The 19,878-nt window shown below is 44.3% G+C and overlaps 1 protein-coding gene across 1 annotated transcript in view; it reads right to left on the reverse strand.

Moving 5' to 3' along the window:
- Window positions 1-19,878, reverse strand: part of LOC126295335 (E3 ubiquitin-protein ligase MIB2) — a 370,711-nt gene that overhangs the window by 111,397 nt on the left and 239,436 nt on the right. The window lies entirely within an intron of this gene.

The following is a 19,878-nucleotide window of genomic DNA, read 5'->3' on the forward strand; positions in this document are numbered from 1 at the left end:
TTTTCACTGGCGTCCGTAAGGAATTCGTACTCTACATTACATGTTGACGTCTTCCTTTCACAATACGGAAACACCGCCAAGTTTGTTTCATCGTCGACAGTTGTTCAGCGGAGACCATAGGTGTGAAACGTATGAAGCTTGGAACGCACCGCAGACGTTCGTTCCGGCTAGTGGAATCGATTAAGGTCTCACACATAACCATCACAACAGAAAATCGGTTTCCGACACTTTGGTCATCTAAATGTTGTGTGCCGCGCCTTTCGTCTTGACTACTCAGTACAAACATGGTAACTCGCGGCAGCCATCCGATTCTGTTAGCCCACCTTGGTGCACGGATAGAAGCAATATTAACCACACTCCAGTATAATCGAAACAGTTAATATGTGAAATAGTGTTTGCCTTTGCTCAGGAGAAGGAATAGTGGCTACTTGGTTAAATAGTGTCGTAGATATTTACCGAACAAAAAAAAAAGGAAGAGGAATTAATTTCATCGTATTCATCAGTTGCTGAATCTTTACTTCCACATCATAGGCACTATAAATTTATTTCGTCTTCATTCAATGTCATAGAGCCAGTTAAATGTTTGGTTTAATTTTAAACGCTTTGGCAACTGACCAACTGTGCATACTTTCACTAATAGCGGTTCCGTGGGGTCTCATACGTTGCTCCATAGTAGCGTGACAGACACACTTGTCACGACATTTATGCAGTTACCACTCTGCTAGAGAACTTTTTGTAATCAGAAAACATATTACGCGTCTAATTCCGTTGTGCCTCGTTATACGTGTCACATTTCCTTTAACATAGTTACTGTCTACTGAACTTTAAAGTTACAAATCGCTACGAACGCATAATGACATTTTGCCATTATTAGAACATCTTACGAACGAGTAAGTGTACTGTACTCCTGAGTATTCGAACAACATTCTGTAACGCATCGTCTGCCATATACAGGGCGGAAAAACTATTTGACCAAAAGCGTAGGGCACAAAGAGAGCGTCAAACGAAGGAATCTGAGTATAGAAAATACAGGTCGCAGTTAAATATTGAAGGCGCTACGGCAGCATGGAAACGGTGGTCAGTTAAAACATTTTCTATACATACTCCTGTTAATTAAGTGGTCGCTCATTTTTCACTCATTTTAACTTTTTTTAAATATACTCAAAGAAGAAACATGTGCATGTGATTGTCCTCATTTCTGAAGAAATACTGTCTCGTTCGTCAGCTGAATGCGATACACGTGTTTGTGACGCTTCAAATTTACCTTGTTCTCATCGTGACGACTGGTTAGTCCAAACATTCTGTTTACGTATAGATTTTCTGTCAAATAACTATCATTTTGAACAAGGGCCTCAGTATGTCAGATTTCAATTACGTTCCCGTAGCGCTGAAAATATGCAATTACGACTCTTAGTTGCCATACACACATTCCTATGTCTCAAGCTGTCCTTCCGCCCTGCATTTTTGGTCAAACTGTTTCTGCACGCCCTGTATAACGGTGGTGCATGGCAAACCTCGCCCAAACACCACTGTTTACATTAGTCGCTCCACACGTTCGTCACACATACGTCACTGAGTGACAACCAGCCAGGTCGCCCGCCTATATTCCGCCACGTCACTGGAAAGCCAGCACGCGATCCACAAAATCACGAAACCGCACCAGATTCGCATAGTGACACTGTACTGGTTGTGAGCACATTCGGACGTTAATCGCAACTGCAGATCATAGTAACGTAGCAGCTGAGTTTATCTTTCCGTTCATTCTCCGTCTCCCGCAGACCACAGGGCTCTGTCGCTGCATCAGCGGTCGATTGTCGCTGTTGGCGCCACGGGCTGATGGCAGGTAGATTCAGATTTTCTCCCGAGCAACTGGGATTCTGTAAAAGGAATGAAAAGAGAAAGAAGGTACGAATGGGGCAACTCGGAATAAAACAGTACGTTTCTGGTAGTTTAATGCGATGACAATTTTGAACGAGAACTTTCGTGATGCGATTGAGTTACCAGCAATAACAGAAACCCAGGTTTCAAGTTGCGCCCTCCACAGACAAACTCACTATAGTTATCGTCCCCGCCAATTTTCATTTTAAACACGACGGAATTGCATTTCTTAAAAACTACACACAACTGAGCGTGTAATTCATGATCAAGTTGACTATTACTTCTACTAACTCGTATTTTTTTTAGGTAAGGAATTAGCAAAATGCTGACACGAGAAAGCAGTCTTGCGTCCATCATGCAGTCATCCAGGAAACAATTCCTCCAGCCAGAGCATTTCGTTTTCCGACACAGGAATGATCTTAGAATTACCTTTGCATGTAATTGATGCTTTACTGTATAAACTATTTAGTAAAAGGGCGAACCGAGTTAAGTACTGCATAGTGTGAATGAATGCTGCGATTTTGCAACCAAGAACAACAGGCACAAAATACTGAGACTCGGCTGCAGACACCTGCCGTCAGCGAGCTGCAGTGGCAGCTGAGTCATTCGTGAAATCTTAATGGTGGCCACGGCTGCTGAGGCTCGGCTGCAGATGCAGCAGCAGCCCACAGTGTGGGGTGACGTCACAAGGCACCCCTGTCTCCCAGACAACGCACGACGTGTTTTCCTGTATCTAATCACTTGTTTCCCTTTATCGAGCATTTCCATATTAACTCACCTTTGAACTCCAGTATATTTTCTCGGTATCAATACAATCGATTTAAACGCTCTGTATCATACTTTTCACGAGCGGCACGATTATTAACAATTTTACATTCAATGTTGTCGGGTAGCTGTTCGTAAGTTACTGTATTTCCTCATTCTAAACCCAGCGTCAAGCGAGTTACGTGCACCTCTGAAACTTGGCCCGCCTTTACAAGGTACATCTCTAGCAGTATTAGGTGCTTAACACATCTGCATGATTTGCATGCAAAACTTGAGTTTCTATGAAAACCGCAGACGTCATTTCGCGTCTGCTGCCAGTTGTAAGATCCATTCCAGTACCGTGTCCCACTCACCGAGCAGTTACGCCGATTTTAATCTGTCCACCCGGTGCCATATCGCCGCCCACAGATTCCTGGATACTCTGCCTACCTAACAGAACTTTTCCGCTCTTTGCCTCCCGCTGCTGCCGATGTACTTCAGATTCTCCGTTTCAAAATCCGCCAGACAGTCGATCGCTCGTAACACGCGATCCGCGACCGCTTCCTCTACAGACTGCCGCCGGTTGTTAATTTGGCTCTTTCTCCATGCAGATAAAGTATCATCAAGGGTCGCACATAACTGCTTATGCCTCTTGTTACTCCATGCTACGTATTGTGCATTTTACTGAAGAACTAAAGAAAAAATAATGCCACTCATTATTTGAAGTAGTTGAAAAGTACGCTTCGTGGGCAACATAGCTGCACCTGACATTGAAATCAATTCTTTTCCTCTCAGGAAAAAAGAAAAGATGTTCCGGCGAGTGTTGGAATGTGACGAAAAAAAAACAGTATTTATTTCCATTCTTTTCAAAATAAATACGAAATATAAACTTGTTTCATGTTTTAATATGCTATTACGTATATGAAAGTGCTGACCAACGCTTCGCTGAAGAATGAAAACAATCTGAAATTTATTCTACGGCTCCTGACTGCGTTATACGACATTCTCTGGTGCAGTGTGGAAGCGGATTTGAAATCGCAGCCGCCCGTTTCTCTGGTGTGGCAGTCTTGTCCGCTCACAGTTGTCTCAATTTACCTTCTGTCATACAAATAGGGTACAGCCTTCCCTTGTTGTCCACAACAAGAGATTTCGATGTACGAATGTTCTGTTTTTATTTCTTGATTCGCACCCGAATCAGCGGTATCGAAAGACACGCTGTGGTGGCGCCCCGTGTTGCAGAAGAAGGTAACTGCGAAAGGAGTTACAGAGGACGCAGTGTCGTCGATGGCCGACAGATGGCAGCATGCGACTTGCCGCGTTAAACTTTGATATAGGGAATATGACGGTGAATCGGAACACACAGCGCGAAAAAGATGTCTACGGGCTCCATTGTGTATAATATGGACACGGAAATTCTGGTACCTTTTTCTAGATAATTATAAATGTCGAAAGGACGTGAAACGTTTAGCGTAAAAATAAAATATTTCTTTCTCTGCGTTTCCGTTTCGAGAAAGTAACGGTATGTTAATAACCGCTTTCCTTCTGTCAAACAAAATATAAACGTTATTTAACAGTTCTACACACGGCTAACGAATGTGCTTTTCATAAACCGATCTGCGCTACCGCTTCTGGTTCGTCATGTAAACGCTATCATATCGACTCCCGAAACCTGATCACAGATGCCGGATTTCTTTCTGTATTTCGAAGGGACAAAGAACACTAGCACAGCATTCCATCATTTTACGGTTTTAAGCACTTTCATTTCATCGAAGAACTGAGACAGCGGTCACCACCCCTGTCCCGTCATGTGTGATAATGTGTAACGGTGCAGGATGACGAAACCCCGGCCAGCCGCCGCTGCTCGCGTTTGCGTCTTTTCTTCCACACACGTCGCTGGCCGACTGCCAGAAGGGACGGCACTCGAACGCCAGCACGGGTCACACAAAATCGCAAAAGCAGCGTTGCATTCGCATAATGACACGGTAGTGACGTTGAGGACTTTTAATCGCGCTTGCAGATCGTAGCAAGACAGAAGCTGAGTTTATTTTTCCGTTAATTCTGCGTCTGCTGCACCACAGAGCTTTGTCGCTGCCTCAGCGACTGATTGTTGCTGCTGCCGCTCCACAATGTCGGCAGTTTGAAACTTGCTCGCGGACAATGGCGGTTTTATGGAGAAAATGAAAACGGAAAAAATGATAGTAAATGCGCAAACACCAATCAAATGTAAACGATAAACCTTTAAACGATGAACAACGTCGGCGGGGCACACATAACTGTATGAAGTCCATGTAAACCCTCACTTAGAGTTACGCCTTCCACACACAAACTCGAAAAAGTTATCCTTCTGTCCTATCGAAATTCCGCATCGTATTCTTCAATGAATAATGCTACTCACTTCCACTAATCACTTGTGGCGTCGAGCTTGCGGGGCAGTTCCACCTCCCTATAGCAAACGATTGTCTGCTATATTAAACACTGTCCGCATATAAAAGCATTTCAATATTTTCGCAATAGCAATTGACGAGCTAAAAATATTTTTCGTCTTGTTACTGCTTAATTCTCATGCCGGCATTCACAAACGTTGTGTGAGCTCCCTGTTAACAGGGATTGATAATGTTTTATCGCTCTGAAACAGCGGTTGAAACTCGTAGACACAGACGTAAAACTCAATCGCAAAAGTTGTCGTTCGTTCCAACAGAAACTACCTATGATACTGGTCGCTAGAAAATGATATTAACTTAGATAAGCCAGAGAAATTTCCATAGCCGTTGTCTTCGAAAAGCTGAATGTTTCGTAAACCCACCATCGTAATTAGTTCAGAGGCTTTCGTTTCTTGATCAATACGCAAACGAACAATTACAGAGACTTGGAACCGCGCCGAAACTTTCGTTACAAATGGGGACGGAGTGAGTCGCAGCGACATTGCTCTGACACTCGCTTTCGGCGTTCTTCGCCGGGTTAGCCGTGAGTAACAAACCAAGGTTCGGACGTATCTCTCCGTCGCCTCCTTCTGACGGTACAAGTTACTGCTGTGCATTCTCATCTCTGCGACCTGTCTTTTCACGCAAAATATGTACCTTGGTTTTACCTGAACATATGTAATGTAAATAATGTTCTCGAAACTCTACGGCGAATATTTACATTTATTACTAACTGTTTTGTCGCATTATCGTCCTAAGCATATTCAGGTTTCCTAATACCCTCACTGTTTTCACATGTGTTTGTGGCCGTCGGCAATCAAATGCACCAGTAGCAGTGCAGGAAACTCTGCGTCGTCAAACCAGCATCGGAGAGAAATTTGCTTACCGAGAAAGCAACTTGCGAAGGTTTACATCTATTCTAGAGCCGACACAGCTTGGCCTGTTGTTGGCCGCACTAAGAGAAGACGTGTAGCACTCGGAAAAGACCGTCGTTTAAAGAAGTTAAGGAATTTCAGTGGCATACTTTTTTTGTTTGTCTCTAGCTTCAATACACTCTCAGAGGTGTTTATGTTACCGTCTGCAACTCTCTCGCTTACGTACAATTAATCTGGCCTAGGCCTGTGTTTTAGGAGCTGACTGCCTGAGATGTTTTGTTTAATTTGGCACCTTCCACTGCGACGTGGTGCTGTGTCCCTTTACATATTCGGCCACACACTAAAAGAGTGTTACAATTGTCGTGACGATAATGGATAGAGAATGAGTTGTTGTTATTATTGTATCTCGTATTATCGAGAGCTTAGTGCGTAGCTCTGCAGTCTCCTTGCGGCAGTACTTCATTAACTAAAGACCGCGGCCGGACTCACTTGCTCGTAGACCAGAGTGACGTCATAACATCCACACTCGCGTCTCATTCATTACGGCTCTGCACTGCCACGTGTGCTAGCCCGGCCCTTTTGCTTCTCACTAGAATAACACGGTAAATACTCTAAAAAGAGCCATGCATTTCTGGACAGAAGATTTTTCCCATTTAATACGACTTTTCTCTTACTACAGGTATTAACACACTTGGAAAGCGTGATATCTGTGCGATCGTGTTTAACTCACCGGGCTACAAGCGCAAAACGTGTACTCCTCATGGCTTTGTGTTCGCCTCGACAAACGGATTACGTGACGTCTGTTGCCAACATGCTGATTTTATTCCTGCAGCGTCTTATATCTCGAAATTCTACCGTAGTCGGTTCCACATTCTTGGTATATATTAAAACAAACCCGCGATTTATTTGAATGGCCACGAAGACAAAAGTTGTCCTTTTTATTTCCTCTTATTAAACGTACCATTCGTCGTGTTTCAACAGTCGACATCGCAAAGCTGTACCACAGATCGGCGCGATTTGTATATCGACACACTCTCTCGAAGTGATTTCCAATATGGGACAAACACAACTGCGGGGCATTAGCGATGACACAATTGTTCTCTACTATTCGAATCTCCGATTTCTCAGTAATAAAGTTACGTAGGAAAGCGTATCTGGTACTCAGTCCGTTTCTGTGAACGTCAAATAGTAGGGCAGCTGCTACATAGAACGTAGGGCAGTGTTTGCAAACCGACCCGCCAGTAGCAGTTCCGTCTATCACGCAACATTGCGATGTGGACTCTGGAAATGTGCTTGCAGGCACAGCCAGCCTCTCGCTTAGTGGCGAGGGCTACGGCAAACAGTGGTCGCAGACAAGGCAGCCCCTAACTCTTCGCACAGCCGTGCGGATGGGTCTTTAGCCTTCATCTACATCTACATCTACATTATTACTCTGCAATTCACATTTAAGCGCTTGGCAGAGGGTTCATTGAACCACAATCATACTATCTCTCTACCATTCCACTCCCGAACAGCGCGCAGGAAAAACGAAGACCTAAACCTTTCTGTTCAAGATCTGATTTCTCTTATTTTATTTGGATGATCATTCCTACCTATGTAAGCCTTCGAGAAGTTTTGTCGCCGTGCCTAAACGCCTAAAGCTTTTTGTGAAATGTGACCATCTCGCACTTCTTTCCACAACGAGCGTAATCCTGGTCGCTTAATAAATCATCTGTGTACGCCTCAGTGGCAGTGCACGAGACTTTTGGACGTCCATCTGGTGCAGTCTCCTCCTCACCGTCCCCCACATCACGGCCCCACGGGCGTCTGCCAGGAATCCGTACTCTCCACTACCTGTTGATGTCGGCTCTTCACATTACAAAGAGACTGACAAGTTCGCTTCGCCAAAGGATAGCTGCATTGCACAGACCATGCGTGTAAAAATTATGAAGCTCGGGACGTCGACGTTTGCTCATCGTGTCAAAGCCGATTAGTTTTTAACATGTAATCACGTCATTAGAGAAAAACGGTTTCCGAAATTTTCCTCACCTGAATATTGTCTCCCGTGCAACCGTCGTCTCTGCCGTACCGTTCATCTTGGCTGCTCAGTACAAACATGGAAACTCGCAGCAGGTGTCAGATACCTGGATGGAGGACTAGAGGCAAAAATCACCACGTTTCAGTACAGTCAAAACCGCAAATAAATAGAATATGGTTTGCCTCTGATCAGAAGAAGAAATGGGCGCTACTTGGTTCCATACATTAACGTGTCGGGGGAGTTGATATCACGCTATGCGTCGGTCTCTGTCATCACGTCCACATCACAGGAGCTATAAAAATACTTCGTCTTTGCTTACGAGGATGGGAGCAATGTGACCGACACAGTTAAGAATTGTGTTTCATTGTCAATGCTTTGGCAACTCACCACCGGTGCATTGTGTCTCGTTTCATGAATACCGATGCTGTAGGGGCTCATATGTTGCATATAGTAACGTGACGGAGGCTATTGTCATGACATTTATAGATTCACTACTTTAGTCGAGGACGTTTTGCGACCAACAAACGTACCTTACATTCTAGCGCCTCGGTTAAACGTATCGCATTTTTTTCTATTAAATTTTAAGGTTATCTACCGGTACCAACGCATTCCGTCATTTTTCCGTTTCCAGCACTTTCTATGGACTCCTGAGAAGTTGACCATCATTCTGCCTCGTCTTGTCTCACATATACAGTGTGTGAAAAAACGGACCCAAAGTGTAGGGCAGAAAGTCAGCAGTGAAAAAAAGTAATCCGAGTATACGAACTAGAGGTCGCTGTTCAATATTTATAGCGCTATGCCAGCACGAAAACGGAGGGCAGTTTGAACATTTGCTGCGACATACAGGACGCTAATTAAGTGGAGGATTATTTGTTACTTTACTTTGCCCTTTTGAAGACGTCTTGAAATATAAAACATGGACTTGTGATTGTTTACAGAAGTGTTGTCTGGAACGTCGGCTAAGTATTATACACGTGTTATGTGATGCTTTGAGTTTTCCTTGTTACGTTCCTGAGACTGGTTCGTCCATAGACTGTGATTACACTTACATTTTCTGTGAATTATGTTTCATTTTGAGTAAAGGCGTCCACGTGTCAGATTTTAATTACGTTGCTGTAGCGCCGAAAATACAAATTTGCGACCCTGAGTTGTTGTACTCAGTATGTTTCGCACTGTCTTTCCGCCCTACACTTTCGGTCAAATCGTTTCTCCGGTCCCTGTATAATGATTCTGGAAGGCAAAACCTTGCTCAACCAGCAGTGCTTGAATTGTTCACTTTTCACGTACGCTGCACATATGTCACTGAATGACTCCCACCCCGGTCTCCCGGCCACATTGCGCCACGTCAGTGGAAAGCCAGCACGCGACACACAAAATCACGAAACCAGCACCAGATCTGCATAATTACTCTGTACTGATTGCCGGCACATTTAGACGTTAGTCACAAATACAGACAGCAGTAATGTAGAAGCTGGGTTTATTTTTCTGTGAATTTTCCGTCTCCTGCAGCCGAAGGAACTTTGTCGTCCAGTTTAGTCAGTACTGGTAACATTTGAAGCTACTTTGTCTTGTGCTCAGAAGAAACTGATGGCACCTCTTAGTTGCGCCACATTATACTTTACCGTTCCTGCACGCACAACCACCACGTCACACAGTGTGTGTTACTCTTGTGCCGTAGCTGTATAGTGAGAGCAGAAAGGAAAAAAAAGACAGCTGATATGAGTATATTTAACGAAGTCATTCATTTCTGTGTACGTTATTCACCTCTCGCTGTGTGCCCTGCTCTGTGTGGGAAAGAAGGAAGCGTCGGTAGCAAACTTTCGTCAACGGCTGAATCTGGAGGTCGTCCGTACTAGCGAGGCGATGAAGGCATTTGCGAGCTAGGGGTAAATCTGTTTAATTTTTTTCATTTCATCGCATAGGTGAACAGGCTGAATCAACGGAGGCTGAATCTGGAGGTCGTCCGTACTAGCGAGGCGATGAAGGCATTTGCGAGCTAGGGGTAAATCTGTTTAATTTTTTTCATTTCATCGCATAGGTGAACAGGCTGAATCAGCATGGTGTGGTGTCCCCTAATCCACACAAGATACCATAAGAAATGTTATGTTCTTCCGATTAATCTACAGCTAAGGAAAACCTTCAACTTGTCATCGTAACCGCAGTTCCTTCCAGTTCACCGCCCTGTAATTCGCCACAAGCAGATAAACGGACAATTCAAATGACGCAGTGTTTACAATAAACTGTCGCGAAAACAGCTGTGCGCCTAAAATTCCGTTACAACGGGGAACGGAGTCGCTCGCGAGGGCATTCTTGCGTCATACGCTGTCCGTGCTCTTGTCGAGTTAAACTTTTCTATCTGTTCAGGATTACTTTAGAAAGATTAGTCTCCTTTACACTGTCGCTGTGCTGCCAGACAAGGCGTCGACGTCTGCGACGCTGCTCCCCCACGTCTGGACGCAAATGATTCGACCAACTGCTCCGTAGGATAGCCGCTGCACAAAGCGAATTTTTTCTTTTTTTTGGGGGGGAGGGATCTGATTTTTGCGGCCTCTCTGACGACAGAAAGATGTGAAGCCCTTTTCTTATACAAAAGAATGTCTGTATTCCTATATTTTTTGTTGGTAACAGAAAGTAACGGTATTTTAATAATCGCTTTCATTCTGTCAAACAAAATATAAACGTCATTTAACAGTTCTACACACCGCTAACGAATGTACTTTCTATAAACCGACCTGCCGCTACCGCGTCTGGTTCGTCATGTAAACGCTATCATATCGGCTCCCGAAACCTGGTCACAGATGCCGGATTATTTTTACGTAAAACGCTAGGCAAAGTATTACACTTAGATGATGCAAGTGGCAAACGAGGGAAAATGTTAGAAACATGGCGCGCTTCCCAGAATTAACTGTTCCCTTCGCTTCAGTTGTGTTACACATATTGAGGTCTGTGGAGGGCGTCTCTTGCTGATGCACTGTGGAGACGTCGTAACATCGACACTCGCGAGTCATTCATTACCAACGATCCTGCACTGGCAAACACGCCACGCCTGTAATCTAGTGACCCAGGCCTCTAATTCTTATTACTAAAGTACAGAAGAAACAATTTTTTCCCATTTCTATGTGTCTCATTTTTGCTCTACTATACGCTTAATACACCTTGAAAACGTAAACGGCGGACATCTTTCCGACTGGTTTCAACAGCTGCCAACTGATATAATTATTAATCGCTCTGTCTGCTGGTTGTGCAAAAGGATGGCGCGAGCCGTGTACACGACATGTTTACATCGCTGTGACATGTTCTTTCCGGAAACGGTACTGTGGTCTCCTGTACATTCCGGTCGTGTACAAAAACAGGCCGGTACTCGTCTTGTTGACAATGTGGAAACACGTAAAGTTATCCGTTTTGTAACCTCTTGTCTAGTATCCTGTCCCTTATCTATCGTGTTTGAATAGTGGGCACCACAAAGCCGTAAAAGAAACAAGTGCGCAACCTATATACAACCGTGCACCAGTAAACGTAACTTTTGCCGCTCAATACAGCACCATCCAACGCTTTAACGGACATGGATACATCCATTTATGTGCAACCTCCTCCCTCTCCCCATGTTTTCACTGGCGTCCGTAACAAGTCCGTACCCTCCACCGTTTGTTAATGTCTCCTCTCGATATTAGGGAAACACCGAAAAGTTCGCTGTACCGAGGATAGTTGCATTGCAGAGGCTATGAGCGTAAATGTTATGAAGCTCGCAAAATAGAGGCTTCTTCGGACTAACGTTTCATATGCAAACATGACTAGAGAAAAGCAGTTGCCCAAAGTTTCGTCTTGTGAATGTTGTGTCCGGTGTAAACGTCATATCTGTCGTACCGTTCACCTTACCTGCTCAGTAACCAGGCTAGGAGCTAAATCACAGAAAATATTAAATTCTGGTCCAGGTCCACGTGGTTCCATAGATTGTTGTCCACATATTTCACATGTTTATTGAAATACAAAGAGAAGTTAATATCGCTTTATTCAACAGTCTCTGAGCCACCAATACCAAATCACAGACGATAAAAAAGAGTGCCGCCTTTACTCACGTTGATGGTAAGAATGTGACCAACGCAGTTAAAAATTTTGCTTCGTTTTCAATGCTTTGGCAATTGACCGACGGTGCATAGTGTTTACTTTCATTAATACTGACTCTGTGCTGTCGCACGTGTTGCCCCATAATAGCGTGACTGACTCTCTTGTTACGACACTTGTACATTTACTACTTTACCTGAGGACATTTTGTAATCAAGAAACGTCTATTTCCTTAGCGCCTTTGTTAAACGTTTCATAGTTATCATCCACTGAATTTTAAAGTTACAAATTGCTACCAACGCATTCCGTCATTTTGCCGTTTTTCACACTTTCCATCAAAGATTAAGTGGATGCTTATCCGTCATTCATTTTGGCTTTTTTATGAGATGTTGAAAAATGAAACATGGTGCGTCAGCCAAGTCCGATACACGTGTGATACCTTTAATTTATCCTGTTCTTCAAATATTCTGTTTACGTATACACATTCTGCAAATGCAGATCGTAGTAATATAGAAGCCGAGTTTATCTCTCCGATAATTCTCCATCTCTCGAAGACCACAGAGCTCTGTCGGTGCATCAGCGGTCGATTGTTGCCGTAGGCGCCACGGAAAGATGGCAGTTACATTCTGACTTTCTCTGGAGTAACTGCGATTCCATTAAAGAAATGAAAACAGAAAGAAGTAACGAACGCAGCAGCTTGCAGTCAGACAGCACTTTGTTTTTTGTTTAATGCGACGCCAGTTTTAAAAGATAAAGAGTTTTATCTATTTAAAAAAATCAAAGTTTAATCACAGGGGTGTCGTGACAGCTGAGGCTTCCGTGACGTCTTAATGGTGACGACAGCGGCTGAGGGGCCTTAAGAGACGGCAGCAGACCACACTGACGTGTGACGTCACTTGGCAACCAAGTCTTCTTGTATCCGCTGCAATTAATCATTTATTTTTATCGATCATTTCATAGGTTACATTTCCGGTAAATTAACCATCATTTGGTGCCAAGACGCCCGTGTGGGAGATTTTAATTACGTTCCGGTACCGCCGAAAATGTGCAATTGCCACGCCTAAATGCTATTCTCAAATGTCTGTGTTTCATGCAGCCTTTCCAGGCTGCACTTTTCATCATATATTTTGTATGTACCCTGTATAACGATGCTGGATTCGCTGAATCAGCACTGCTTAAATTTTTAATGCTTTACATTCGCTGCGCATTTGTCATTCGATGACTGCCACGCCGATCGCCCACCACGTCACTGGAACGCTAGCACGCGACACACAAGCCGTCAAACCAGCATCAGCTCCTCACAATTACACTGTGCAGAGCGTGAGCAAATTTAAAAAAAGTGGACAGCAGGAGTGGAGAAGCTGAATTCCTTTTCCTGCTGGTCTTCCGTCTCCTGCAGCCGACAGAGCTTTGTCTCTGCCCCAGTGACTGATTGCTGCTGCCACCACGAGGGTCGGTGTTAATTTTAGCTCTGCCGCGAGTATTGGCGGTTTCCTGAGATAAACGAAAACGGGAGGAAAATATATATATGCAAGCGTTCGTCATCGAAACGTCAGTGAATTCCTAATTGGCACAGCGACTTAATTTTTAATATTTAGGAACAGCAGAATCTTGCGTTGTCCGCCAATTGCGAGATGCGTGTCCATTCCCACACGTGAATCACACTCCTACAAATGGTTCACATGGCTCTGAGCACTATGGGACTTAACATCTATGGTCATCAGTCCCCTAGGACTTAGAACTACTTAAACCTGGCTAACCTAAGGACATCACACAACACCCAGCCATCACGAGGCAGAGAAAATCCCTGACCCCGCCGGGAATCGAACCCGGGAAGAATCGCACTCCTAATCGCTGGCAGCTGTACCATTGTAATGCATTCGAAGTGTGCTGTTTCGCACTCCGCACCGACATGGGTAGCCTTCTGTCTCAGCTGCCTCCAGCTGATCTTACCCTACACTCCTGAGAAGGAGGAGATCCTGTGAGTAAATCTTCCCGAAAACACGTATAGTAATCGTCAAAAAATACCGTCAAAACGTTTTTATCCAAGCCAATTGCCGCACGTGATACTTTTATTATGCTCACTTGCATGACATGCGTTGTGCGGAGTTTGCGCAGCGATAAGGGATGGAACTGCACGGTTTTGAAGACGTGTGATGGCTCGAAAAATTCCTCTCGTGTCAAGGCGAAACCTTAAACACGTACATAGGATTAGCAGATACCTAGTCACCGTCTATCGATTGTCAAGACATAATAAAGAAGTTGAGACCGTCGTGTGTTTCGTATCGACGCGGATTATAACCGCAGTATCAGAACGTGTTTTACTTCGTACAATGTGTCCAACTGTTGTTCGTCCGTTTCTACAGATTGCGTTCGTATCTGGTAACGGATAAGAAAAGAGATCTGTCGTCGGCTTTCACACACTGCATATGTGAAGAGGAGAACCGCCGTGAAGGTCACAACTAATTTACTGGAAAGGCGATAAAAACAAAAAACAAAAAATCTTCTGTCCGCGATATTACTCTGTCATGTCGCCGGAGAGCAATGATCGCGAGAACGAAAGTCAGCAAAGCTTTATTTTACGGTGGCTGACTGCGTTACACACTGCTCTTTGGCGCATGCGGACACACTCCACGTTTCATACCTTAGGCCTTACAGATAAGCACATATAAGGCACGTGCATCTATCCTTGCTGCGTTGCGGTTCGAAACCAAGGCAGTTGCAGTATTTATAAAAATTTCATTCTGCAGCATTTATAGGTAGAATCAAGGACTGATTTCAACAGCTGATCTCCTTGTTGTATTAGTATCACACACGTAATAATGAAGTTGAGCTAATTTCCCCAAGACTCGCAGTGTTAATCCGACAACTGTCCTGATTGCAGTTGGCCACCTGAAACTACATCAATCGTTCCAAACACTGCCCTGACAATTCTTTATTTTCACAAACGACAGAATACAGTAATACGACGAATTCCTGTTCTTGCAGGAATGTGGCTCATTTAGCTGGTCGGTTTGGCGGGAGGCATATCGTTTTCTGGCCGTTTCATCGGGAGTACGTGTGAGGTGTGTTATTATGCTTCAAGAACTAACATCCGTGATGTCCGAAAGTGCACAGAATAAGAGGCTATGACCTCTGCATACTCCAGTACAGACAGCGACACAGTATCGAGATATGGAGCGTGATCTACCGAATACGTCACTGATGGAAGACATTCACATACCGAGTTAGAGATTCACATCGTGTCGCCTCAGAATCTTCGCCATTCGTAGCGTTTTGGAGCTGACGACCGACACCCATCCCTACTTTCTACCTATGCGACGACTTTGAAACAAGTTTCGTGCGTAGCTTGTGGAGTCAGTGGGGTTAAAATTCTCCCTACTTAGAGAGTGTGTCCAAACACTCCTCACAGCTCCGCCACCGGGCAAACTGTAACGGCGTTTGTTTCGCGTGTGTTTGAGACGGTCTGCAAGCACTTGTACAGCGAGCAGAGCCGGTAACTCACCGCCGCCCACCCAGCCGGGGAACGCACAACATGCAGGCGTAGACACCTACTGTGCAACGTGTCCGCGCACTCTGTACTCATCGCGGCAGGCCTCGTCGCGCGGTCCACAGCCGTGACGTCACAACACGGACACACATGCCCTGTTTATTACGGCCGACTCTGCAGCGCCACACGTGCAGCCCCTGCCTTAGACAGAACTCTGCCTTGCAGTATTCTTACTAAGACGATGCCTTCAGTATTTGCAAAAGATTTGTCCTATTTTGAAGTTTTAGCATCTAAATGGTGTACTGCTACTGCTTTAATATACTATCAAAACATATAAATGGCGCACATCTAATCGGTCGCTAGGAAAACAGGGATTACAAGTTCCAAACGCACAAATTTCCGTCGCTTTGTTTTCTGCATCGACCATCGAATGGCACAGCCTTTGTTGCCAAAGGGTTTTCGTTGTAGTTTGCTTCTTCCTCTTACACATTCCAGCCACGTATCAGCCCAGTATGAAAGTTGCCTCGATGACAATAGAGAAGAAATTTATCACTTCAAGGTTCTCGTACGACGTGTCCGAAAAGTCCATACTACTAGGAATCTGTGCTACAAATTGGCAAACGCCGTACATGTAATGCAATTCTTTGGAAACTATGTCCCAATTAGGGCAAACGCAGTCACCGAGCCGAAACTACTGTGCACCATTAGAATCTTTCATCTGCCTGACTCTACATAGGTAGCGTGACAGGTACTCTGAACATTTCAGTGAATGTCGCCTACTACTTTTGTTTCGAAGTAAATATCAAAACTCGCAGAATAAAAGAGCATAGTGTTGTCCTCCTTAATCCACAGAAAAGACGATAAGAAATGTTGCGCTCCTCCGATTACGCCGCAGCTAAGAAAAGCCTGCAACTCATCATCGCAATCTCATTTCTCTCCGCGTCACACCTCTGTAATTCGTCAGTGCGAGATAAACGAACAACCAAAATGACGCGGTCTTTATAAATTGCCGCGAAACCTCCAAGAGTTATCATTTTGATTTCCTCTATTGAATGAGCTGTCCCTCGTGTCGCATCGCAGAGTTGTCCCTCAAGTCAGTGCGATTTGTATATCTATGTACTCTTTCTAAATTATTCCCCAATGTGGGACAAGCACACCTGCGACAAATTTGTTATCATACAATTATTATCTACTGTTTGAATCCCTGATTTGTTGGTAATATACATATTTAGGGATGTGCGTGACGTCTTCAAATCGTCTCTTTGACAGTAAAGTAGTAGGACTGTTAATACATTCCACATAGGGCCGTCATTGCAGATCGATCTGCCAATAGCAGTTCTGTCTTATCACGGAAACACTGCAATATCGATGCTGCAAATGCCCTTATAATCACAGCCAACCTCTCGCTTAGGGGCATAGGCTCCATCACACAACACTGATTGATTACTCTATCACAAGTTTTCTGGCCATCCCTAAACGCCTACGCCTAATCTTTTCAGGTGTAAAACCCTTCCACCGGTGGCCGCCTCGCATTTCTTTCGACAACGAGCGTAATCCTGGTCGGTTAGCAGAGGAGCCACTGACGATGTAGTGGGCCTGGATAAGACTTTAGACTTTAGAACACCACCTCACGTCTCACCTCACCCAGCTTATATTTTCACTGGCGTCCGTGAGGGATTCGTACTCTACATTACTTGATGACCTCTTCGTTTCGCAATACGAAAACACCACTAAGTTCGTTCCATCGTCGATAGTTTTCTCAGCGGAGACCATGGGTCTGAAACGTATCAATCTTGGAACGTATCGCAGACGTTCGTTCCGGCTAGTAGAATAGATTAAGGTTTAACGTGTAAACAGGACTACAGAAAATTTGTTTCGGAAAATTTGGTCATCCCGATGTTGTGTCCCGCGTGGTCGCCGTCTGTGTCGCGCCGTTCGTCTCGACTGCTCCGTACAAACATGGAAACTCGCAGCAGGTATCCGATTCTGTTAGCCCACCTTGATGCAGGGCTAGAAGCAATATTCACCACATTTCAGTATAATCAAAACAGTTAATAAGTAGAATAGTGTTTGCCTCTGGTCAGGAGAAGGAGTAGGGGCTACTTGGTTCCATAGGGTATCGTCCTTGTGTCGTAGATATATAGCGAACTAAGAAAGAATAATCAATTTAACCGTAGTCATGCTGCTCCGAAACATCACTTCAACATCGTAGACGGCATAAATTTATTTCGTCTTTAATTTTAAACGCTTTGGCAACCGAGCAACGGTGCTTGCTTTCACTAATACCTATTCTGTGTGGCCTCATACGTTGCCCTACAATAGCGTGGCAGACACTCTTGTCACGGCATTTCTGCGTCCACCACTCTACTAGAGGACTTTTTGTAATCATGAAACGTGTTTCACGTCTAATTAAGTAGTGCTTCCTTATAAGTGTCACATTTCCTTTTACCTAGTTACTGTCGTCTGTATTTTAAAGTTACTAGTCGCTACCAACGTATTCCCGCCATTTTGCCGTTCTTAGCTCTTTCTACCAAAGATTAAGAGTACTGGACTCGTGAGAATTCCAACAACAGAGTGTAATGCATTGTCTGGCATACACGGGGCGCGGAAAACCAATCTGACGAAGACAGTATCAATGAAGGAATCTGAGTAGAGAAAAACCACTATGCCAGCATGAAAACGGTGGTCAGTTTGAACATTTTCTATACACACTTATGTTAACAATTTTGACCTTTTTAAGACATATCCAAACAAGAAACGTGGACATGTGATTGTCCTCATTTCTGAACAAGTACCGTCTCGTTCGTCAACTAAATACGATACACGTGTTAGTGATGTTTTAAATTTATCTTGTTCTCAACGTGACGACTGGTTAGTGCCAACGTTCTGTTTACGGATACATTTTCTGCAAATTACCTGTCATTTAGAACAAGGGCCTCCGTATGTTAGATTTCGATTACGTTCCTGTAGCGCTGAAAACATGCATTTACGACTCTTAGTTCCCATACAGAAACTCCTATGTCTCATGGTGTCCTTTCGCCCTGCAATTTTGGTCAAATTGTTTCTCCACGCCCTGTATAACGCTGCTGGATGGCAAACCTCGCTCAAACAGCACTGTTAGCATTATTCGCTTTATACTTTCGTTACACACAGCAGTCTGAAGTGCTGTTATGTGCGCACAGAGTGTGTAAAGTAGTACACAATCGTTTGCTGTCGAAAGGTGGAAGTGTTATGCAGGCAAGACACCACAAGTCATCGGTAGAGGTCAGTAGCATTTTTCATCGAAGAATACGACGCGTAATTTCGATTGGACAGAACGATATCTTTTCGTGTTTGTGTGTAGGAGACCTGACACTAAATGCTGGTTTATATAGACTACATACAGTTACTCGCTTACAACTTCGATAAACGTAAAGTCTGACTGGTGATTGTGCATTTGTTATAATTTTTTCCCGTTTTCACTTTCTCCATAAAACCACCATCACTCGCGAGAATGTTGCGAACCTCCGATATTGTGGAGCGCCAGGAGCAACAATCAGTCGCTGAAGCATCGACAAAGCTCTGTGGGCCGCAGGAGACGGAGAGTTAACGGAGAAATAAACTCAACCTTCTATATTTCGACGGTCTGCGAGCGCGATTAAATGCGTTAAAAGTCAGTACCGTGTCCTTGTGAATCCGACGCTGCTTTTACGATATTGTGGAACCCGTGCTGGCGTTATACTGGCGTGGAGTAACACAGGCGGGCGTCTCTTCTGCAGGTCATTCAGTGGCGTATGTGGAGAAAAGCAAACGTAAGCAGTGTTGTTGGAGCGATGTTTTGTCATCCAGCAGCGTTACACGTGACGTGGAGTTCCCCGTCTGAGTGGAACGGCCTCACAATCAGTTGGCTGTAGGTGGTAGTAAGGAATGTTGTGAAAGCCGGAAAATCTGTTGTAGGCTTCTGTTGTTTGAGAGTGACGGCTCGTGTTACTTAGCAGGCTGAACAGCAGCGTTACAGCTATTCGAGGAACATACAATTGGAGATTGTTCTTCGATTCTCCTGAGCTACACGTGAACTGATCATAAGATTCCTCACGATAAGTGCTCGATGTAGTGTGAATATTGCCAATTATTTCATTTTGGAATTAATCAAAGCATGACATCATCTGTGCTGCAGAGACAGACATACATTAAATTCTAGAACAGATCTGACTCGAAGATCCATTCTGACCGTAGACCTTATGTGGCTCTAACGTGGCTACTGTGCAATTTATACTAGTTGCACAGAATACCTAGCAAACCACTATGAAATACTTTACAGTATGTGAAAACTTGTTGAGTAGTTACGCTTATCGAATAATGACGCCGCGTGTATTTTTCAGTTCTTGTTGAAGTTTCGAATGTTGTTCCTAC

Source organism: Schistocerca gregaria, chromosome 11 (assembly GCF_023897955.1).
Source record: "Schistocerca gregaria isolate iqSchGreg1 chromosome 11, iqSchGreg1.2, whole genome shotgun sequence".
Taxonomy (NCBI): domain Eukaryota; kingdom Metazoa; phylum Arthropoda; class Insecta; order Orthoptera; family Acrididae; genus Schistocerca; species Schistocerca gregaria.